Here is a 9,003-nt window from a genome sequence, read left to right as displayed (position 1 = left end):
AGCGCAGCATCAGCTGGTTTTCTCCATGGAGGGAGATCTTGTGTATAAACTCAACTAGGAGTCTGGATAGCCTACAAGTGTACGGCAGGATAATTGGGTGTCGTTCGTTGTAGGGCATATCTTTGGATGCGTCAATCCTACCACCAGTTCTGATTATACCATCAGAATCGATAAATGGGTTTAAGGGTAAAATTTCACTCTTCCCATGAATTGGTTTCCCTGACTTCAAGTTGGCATACTCTGCTTGATAATATTTCCTCTGGCATCTAGCTATCAATCGTTGTGACGTAGTTTCGATTTCATCAGGTGCGATTGTATGAGACTGCCTATTGAAGGAAACTCTAGATTTGGGATGTGTTCTGCGGGCAAATCGAAAAATGTAAGATATAACCCGCAGCGCCCTTGAAAGGTCGGAGAACCTATCAAGGATGTTAGGGTTGTTGTTTACTGACGCTGCATGAACCTTTATCCGCTTTTCCTCAATTGACGTGTTGTATTCGGTGTCTTGTGCTGGCCAGTGGGAATTGTCTTCTTGCAGCCAAGAAGGTCCCTGCCACCACAACGAATTGTTGACCAAATCTGACGCTAGTAGTCCTCTGCTCCCTAAGTCCGCTGGGTTAGATTCCGAGTCAACGTGAAGCCAGTCCTTATTACCGACCATATCGAGGATCTTGGTGATTCGATGTGCGACGAAGGTTGACCAAGTACAGGGCGGCTTGCGTATCCATGCGTGTACGATGGTTGAATCCGTCCAGAGGTGAACTTTTACTGGACCCAAATGAATATTTCGGAATATTGATTCCATCATTTCTGCGAGAAGCACGGCGCCGCAGAGTTCTAAAGGTGGTAGCGAGATGGTTTTCACTGGAGCTACCCTGGTTTTTGCTAAGAGTAAGTGTATGAAAACCTGATCGTCTCTTTTTACGCGCATATATATCGCTGCAGCATATGCTTTCTCGGAAGCGTCACAGAAACCGTGGATTTCTATTTCGCCTTCCGGGGAAAAATTTACCCACCGCGGTATCCGTATGTTATCTATTTCGCCATAGTGTTGGGTGAAGGTTTTCCACCGTTCTAATGTATTTGGTGAGACAGGCTCATCCCATCCGGTGCCTTCTAACCAAATATTCTGCATTAATATTTTCGCCACTATGACCATTGGGGGGCGAGCCACCCTAATGGGTCGAACAGCTTGGCGATGGCTAACAATATTTCTCGCTTAGTTAGTTTTTCTGGATCCTCCAGTGGTCCTGCTTTAAAATAAAAGAGATCGGAGTGCGCATTCCATCTTATGCCCAATGCCTTCACGGTGCTGGTGTCTTCGAACGCCAGAAAGTCTTCGCTTAGTCGATCAGTTTTCGGGATGTCTTTTAGAACTGCCTCCGAGTTTGATGTCCATTTCCGAAGTGGAAAACCAGCTGACTTTAGTACCTGTCGTATTTCATCCCTTGCCTTAATGGCCGATGCGATGGAGTGTCCTCCCGCTAATACGTCGTCTACATACATGCACTCTCGCAGGATGCTCGATGCTGTTGGATGGGAATGTTCCACATCGTCAGCTAGCTGTAGAAGCGTTCTGATGGCCAGGTATGGAGCGCAGTTAACTCCGAATGTTACAGTCTTTAACTCGTAGAGGCCTATTGGTTCACTAATGTCCTTTCGGAAAACAATCCTCTGAAATTTGGTATGGTTGGCATCCATCCAAATTTGCCTATACATTTTCTCTATATCGCTATTAAAGACATATCGATAGAGTCTCCAACGTAGAATAAGAATTGGGAGATCTGCTTGTAGTATTGGACCAGGGAGGAGAATGTCGTTTAGGCTGGTGCCATTAGCCGTCGGGCTTGAGGCATTGAAAACGACTCGGACTTTCGTCGTTATACTTTCTGCTTTGACAACGGCGTGGTGTGGCAGAAAGTAATTATTTGTTTCATCTGCCACGACGACACTGCTGATTTTTTCCATATGTCCAAGCGTCTCGTATTCTGAGAGTACCCTAATATATTCTTTCCCTAAGTCCCTTTTCCCTAAGAAGTGTATTTAGTACATTCTTTTTTAGACCGCTTAGTATAATTTGGGGATATATGTCTCCACCAAGTATGAGGTCTACATCTTCATTGACGTAGAACCTCTTGTCTGCCAAAACTAAGTCTGGGAATGCCTGCATAGTCATTGTTTCGATATGGCAGGATGGCAGATTCCCAGTTAGTTTGGCTAAAATTAGAACAGGAGTAGTCAAGCTAAAGCATGGGTCCACTGGTGAACGTAGCTCGATGGTGGATGCCTCTTTCACTTGAGCAGATACTGCGTTGGTGATGCCTGAGACTTGGGCATGCATTTTCCTTGCCGGCAAATTGATTCTGCGTTTTAGTCGTTCTGTCATGAAAGAGCATTCAGACCCTAAATCAATTAGTGCCCGCGCGGAGAAGTCGGTATCATTATAATGAATGTGTACGCGAGCAGTTCCTAATAGCACGCCTGTGCTGGAATTGGCATGACAGGATTTTACATTCTGGTTCGCAGATTGTCGCGCCTGTGCCGAAGTTGTTGGGATATTATCCGCATCTTTGAAAGGATTGCGTACAGCCGTGTGCTGAGATGTATCCGCATGCAGGAGCGTGTGGTGACGAGAGTGGCATTTGGAACAGTTGTAGGAACTGGTGCACTTCGTCACGGTGTGTCCTGGGGATAAGCAATTCAGGCAGCCACTTGCGGATTTTAAAAATTTAATCCTTTCTACTGGGGTTAACTCGCAGAAGCGTGAACAGTTGCGTAATCTGTGTTCAGGGGATTTACACATTTTGCAAATTGATTTTATTGTTTGCTTGGATACTTTTGTTTGAAAAGCACCAAGTCTTTTCGTAGGGGGTTCCGTTGATTGTCGCGACGCGTTTGGTTTTTGCACTTTCGAAGTGGCATGCCCTGTAAAACCAGACACTGTTTCAAGTGTCTGAAACCGATTAGACAGGAATTTATCCATATCCTCCCACTTGGATATGTCCATTTTATGATCTATACGTTGCTCCCATAGAGCCAACGTGCTCTCTGGTAGCTTGGTTGAGCAGAGATAAGTCAGGATTGCATCCCAATTGGAAGTGTCAATTTTGTAGCATTTGAGGGACGAAATACAATTATTTATATCATTTTGCAGCTTTTTTATTGAACTGCCACACTCACTTTCTACCTTTTTTAAGTTAAATAAAATTTGTAGTTGTGTGTTAACTAAGATACGTTTGTTTTCGTATCTTTCACACAAGTTTTTCCAGGCCATCTCGAAACCTTCATTTGTGAGGGGGCATTTTTTAACGATATCTTTTGCTTCGCCCTGCGTTTTGTTGGTGAGATGGAATAACTTTTCCACCCCTTTCAAGCTGGAATTGTTTATATAAATTGCCGTGAAAAGGTCGCGAAAAGTTGGCCAAGACAGATAATCCCCTTTAAAAACTTCCGTGTCGCAAGCAGGGAGGCGAATTTTATGCGCATGAGGTTCTTGCTCAGGGTTGACGTTCTTGTCCGCTTTCTTGTATTTTTCTGCCTCAGCAGATATAGACGCTAGGCATCGCATGTAGATTGCGTATGCTGCTTTTTGCTTTTTTCTTACCGCCATAACGTCATCCCCTGACACCTCCTCAGATCCTAGTAGCGAATCAAACGCAAACTTTACCTTCTTCCACAAGGACCGCAACTCTTCCTGCTGTATCGCAAGGGTGTGTTTGCTATGGTCGCTTTCCGGAATAAGGCTGTAATCTGTATCAAAAACTGCGATTAATTCTACCAGTCTGATGTAGGTTTCCATGGTCTTATTTGAATTTATTAAAGAAATAATTGCTGATTAGAGAAATGGAACGATTTTGAGTAAAAATACCTGCCCAGCCGTAAATAAACACTATTGAAATTCGAAGCTTTATTATTTATTTTTGTATTGCAGACTTTTGTCTCGGTAGCGACAACAACAGAGGTTTATTTTTCGACTTTTTGTCACAACAGCGACAACAAAAAGGATTTGTTTTTGGACTTTTGCCTCGGCAGTAAATAACAGAAAAAGGGGACCACTCGCCACCTACACAGTTTAATGGTTGAATTGTAAAAAGACAAGTGCGTGCGATATTGTTTTTCGGAATTGAGAATAAGCGGAAAAAAAAGTGTAAAAAGTGTTTTCAGTGAAGTGAGCGCCGGATTAACTAAGTTGAACTTAACTTCGTTTTGTGATGTGCTCGAAATAACAACAACAAAAAAACCTATTCAATATAGTGAGGAAAGTGAGGTTAGGTTATCCTCTTCCTTGTGTTGTGTCTGGAAAACCTTACCGCTTGTGGGGGGATGAACCAGATAATCACAAGGACCGAAATAAATATTAAAACCAAGTGAATTAAATTCGAAGAAAAAACAATTTAAGAAAGAAAAAAAACTGGCGCTCACTAAAATAAAGTTTCACCTTTTTCACCCCCGCTCGATCTCAATTTTTTCGCAAAAACACGGGTATTTTCTTAATTTTTTTAGTCACGGACACTCAAAAAAAAGTGGCAAGAAATATGACACTTACTTCTTATTGGTTTTTGTGCTGGCGGTATTTATTGCTGTGATGGCTGTGGCTCCGGTGGCTGCTAATTTGTGTAATATAATCCCACTTTTCTCGTGTTGTGTTTGGCTGCTGCGGCAATCCTTTGACAAATTGTCTAGTATGCAAATGTGCTGTGCAGGTTGATATGTGGACTGTAATTTGTAGGTGCTTTTAGTTCCTTTTTCGGGGAGTAAGGACCAATGTTCGGCCTGGGTGCGTCTGGGACCGGCAGTGGGTAGGCGCACACGGGTCGATCTTGGAGTGGATGGTTCGCTCAAAAGAAATAAATAAAAACACAAGAGGAATTCCTCGTTATAAAATAATACTTTAATTTAGAGTGATGGGAATATATACAGTGTTGATACAATATTACCTTGGCGCTTTAAGTGACGATGGTGATCCTTGCGATGTGTGCTGGTTGGCGGTCGATCGAAAAAGAGGCCGGTTATCCCGTTGAGGACAACCGCTAAGCAGCGAAAAAGTCCTCTGGTATTAAGGAGGGGAAAAAAGCCGCACACACAACAACCCCCACATTTACGTGCATGGGTGCTGACAACCCGCACACACACGTGCATGCGTATGAAAGTTCTCTGGTATTAAGGAGGGGAAAAAAGCCGCACACACAACAACCCCCACATATACGTGCATGGGTGCTGACAACCCGCACACACACGTGCATGCGTATGAAACGCATGCATGTGCATGCATGCACACAAATGCGGCGTGAGTGTGGGTGGCTGGAAATATTATTAAAACGTTAGGGAGTGGCGCCGTCAATCAGATAAAAGTTAGGCATTGGGCCTAAACAGCCTATATGTGGAACTATATGTTGCCTGTTCCAGAGTCGGTACTCGCAGCCGTTTGTTTATTCATGCTCAAAATGGAAAAACAAAAAATATTGTTTATCCAAATGTTTTGGATTAAGTTTTAAAATAGCTAGCAAATAATAAAATATATTTTTTTTTTTGTAATAAATGATTTTGATTTAATATCTCACTTTATACGTAGCGAAGCACGTACCGGACCGCTAGTATATATATATACTTAAATAAAGTGCCTAGTTTGAATTGTGTATTACAAATTAAGTTTTGAAATAAAGTGCCTAGTGCATTAAACTTATATATATGGATGTATAAAGAATGATAGCACTAGACTAATTAAATTACACTTTTATGTATCTTTGTAGGTATGGTTGTAATTCATAATCACAAACAAGGCACTTTATTTAAAGAATTTTTTTTATAGAATTCAAACTTTTGAAAGTTACAAAACTGATTTATTTAAATATTAAAGAAAATGATATGAAAACTGGCCGACGGCGGGCGGTACTATGTACGGCGAAAGAGTGGCCACGAACTATGCGTGCAGGCGGGTAGTTTAAGATCAACTGAAAACTTATGAGAGTGAGCGCGCAGTGGTGGTTGCCGGCACAGCTGAGCTGCACTGCTAGCGCTTGGCCGCACTGGCCAGGTGTTGCCAGACGGAGGGGGATGGACTTAGTCCGAAAATTGGATCATGTCTTCAACATGCCCCCCCCCCCCCCTTCTGACGCGTTGAATGGTTAAGGGCGGCATCAACCCTGTCCAGGGCCGCCCATGCCTCTTGGACTAATTTGCGAATTTTGTCCTCATTTTGCCGAGCCGATCGGCTCTGTACCGCTCTATGGCAGTTTTGCCCGCGGGCTCGTGGGGTTGCTCGGGGGCGTCGAATATCTTTGTGGTGGCGTCCACGCGTTGTGTGATGGCCGAGAGAGTATTTTCGGCAGCTGCTCGGGAAGTCGCACGCTCCGGTGGTGTGCGAAATTGCCAGGCAGTTGAGGCAGTGCCGATGGGTTTTCGCACATTGGTATCTCTCCTGGGTTGCATCGGTAAAAATGCCCGGCACAGTCTCAACACGTGTCGTTGACCACAGAGGCGACACTTTGGTCGCTCGATTGTTCTGCGGGTCCTGTAACGACAAGAAAAGAAAAGTACGCATTTCTCAAAAAATGAGTTAGGAAAATCCTTTGGTGGGGGTAGCTTATATATTTCCAGATAGCTAGGAGCATGAAGCGTACCAGAGGTAGACTTGGCACTAATAGGCAGTTGGTAACACGCACAGTTTGGCAATATTCCGGGTTATTAGTCCGTCTTGAGTTTTGAGTTCCATAACTCGAACATGGTTATCCGATCCAGGGTGTAAAGTGATTGCTCGCTCCAAACGCCATTCGTTCGGTGGTAGTAAATCATCCTTTACCACGACTAAATATTCAACTTGAATTTTGTGTTGAGGGCATTTTCATTTGTACCGCTTGTGCAGCTCCTTGAGATACTCGTTATTCCATCGTGTGCTGAACTGGTGGTGCAGCACTTTTATTTTTTTGCCATTTATTGACTAGGGTGAGATGCTCTGCAGTTGGCTCCGGCAATGATAAGAGTGGCGCGCCACGTAGGAAATACCCTGGGTTTAGGACTAGGGGATCCACTGGATCTTCGAACATGGGGGCGAGTGGTCCGGAGTTGAGGACCGCCTCTATGCGTACTAAGAGAGTAGTGAGCTCTTCGAAGGAAAATTTATGGTTCCCTGCCACTTTCGTAAAGTGTATATCGAAACTTTTCACGGCCGCTTCCCATAGACCATCCATGTGTGGAGCGTATGGTGGGATGAATTTCCATGAGAATTCGTGAGTTGCATATTTTTCGGCGAGGTCTGTAGCACTTCCTTGAGGAATGTGGGGAATTCCCTTTGTAGTACGCGTTGTGCGCCGACGAACGTTTTTCCGTTGTCAGAAAATATCTGATGGGGTAGGCCACGGCGGCCAGTGAAGCGGGAAAAGACTGCGTTGAAGCCGTTCGTGGTGAGGTCAGAGCACACTTCTAAATCAACAGCCTTTGTGGAAAAACAGGCGAACACACAAACGTAAACTTTCACATACGAAGCTCGGCGAAGGGGAGAAGTTTTTACCAAAAATGGTCCAGCAAAGTCGACTCCTGTTATATCAAAGGGTAGGGAATATGTTGACCTCTTAGGTGGCAAGGCTGCCATTATCTGCGTTTTCCTGTGCTGTTTGTAGATGGTGCAGGTTTTGCAGTGGAATATGAGATTTTTGACCTTTTGCTTCAAACGTGGAATGTAGTACTGTTGCTGTACCATTCGGATCATAAGCCGTTTTTCGGCGTGCAGCATGTTCGAATGGAGGAAGTCCAACAGAAGAGAACAAAATCGAGAGTTTTCGGGTATGATAATTGGGTGCCGCTCATTAAAGCTATATGTGGCATATGCTAATCTTCCAGAAACTCGCATGATTCCTGAGTCATCTTAGATGGGGTTTAATGTCAGAAGGGTGTTGTTTTGGGTAAGGGTCCTGACGTTTGAAGCAGCTCTATCGTGTCTCCGTAATAATTCCGTTGAGTTTGAATGTTGATTTTGATTTGGCATCATTCACTTCGGTGTCCGTGAGGTTGAGCGTGGCTGGAGCTTTTAGGTTTCTTGCTTTCTGAATAAACTGCAACATATATGCCACGATTTTTAGTGCTCGAGAAAACGACGAAAAATGGTCGAGTATATCTATTTCTTTCTCCATGCAGGGTGTGGAACACTTCCACATGTCGTTGTTCGGGTGGAGTTGGGTGGTGAGATATATCCCTTGGCCACGAAGTTGGTGGCCTGATAAGCCAACTAGGTCCTTCCCACCATAATGGACATCCGACTAAGTCCTGAGGCTTGCAGCCTCGAGTGCCCAAATCCGCTGGGTTATCGTTACTGGAAAAGTGCCTCCAAGTGGCGTTGTCGACGTTCTTAAGAATTTCGGATGTTCTGTTGGCGACATACGTTATCCAGGTATGGGGTGTTTTTTCTAACCGTGCCAGTACGATGGCAGAATCGCACCAGAGAATGAGTTCGTGTTGGGGTAGATTCGGCTCACTTTGGAGCTGTTTCACTAACTTGGAGAGTAACACTGCTCCACAGAGATCCAACCGTGGCAGGCACACGGTTTGAAGGGGTGCTACTTTGCTTTTTGCAGCTAGCAAATGGGATAAACAACTATTTTCATGGGTTTATACAAAATGCTTTTTCCGAAGCATCTGAAAATACATGCAGCTGGATGAGTTTATAGGGGGAGTACTGTACCCGCTTAGGGATTTTAATTTCTCTGAGGTGAGGTACATTTTTGTATATTGAGGTCAATTTTTGGAGAGCTCCGGGCTTCACGTCTTCGTCCCAATCCGTTTCTTCCATCCAGAGCTGTTGCAGCAATATTTTTGCAAGAAGCATTATTGGCGATAGCCATCCTGCGTTGTCAAACAGTTTCGCAACTGCTGATTAAATCTGCCTTTTCGTAGTCGTGTTTTCTGCTGATGGTGGATCATACGTATAGGTGAAGGTGTCGGTTAGCGCATTCCACTGAATTCCAAGCGTTTTTGTGGAACTCGAATCGTGGAATTTAAGAAAATCAACGT

This window comes from Eurosta solidaginis, chromosome X (genome assembly GCF_040869045.1).
Source record: "Eurosta solidaginis isolate ZX-2024a chromosome X, ASM4086904v1, whole genome shotgun sequence".
Taxonomy (NCBI): Eukaryota; Metazoa; Arthropoda; class Insecta; order Diptera; family Tephritidae; genus Eurosta; species Eurosta solidaginis.
Note: the sequence above shows the minus strand (reverse complement) of the source record.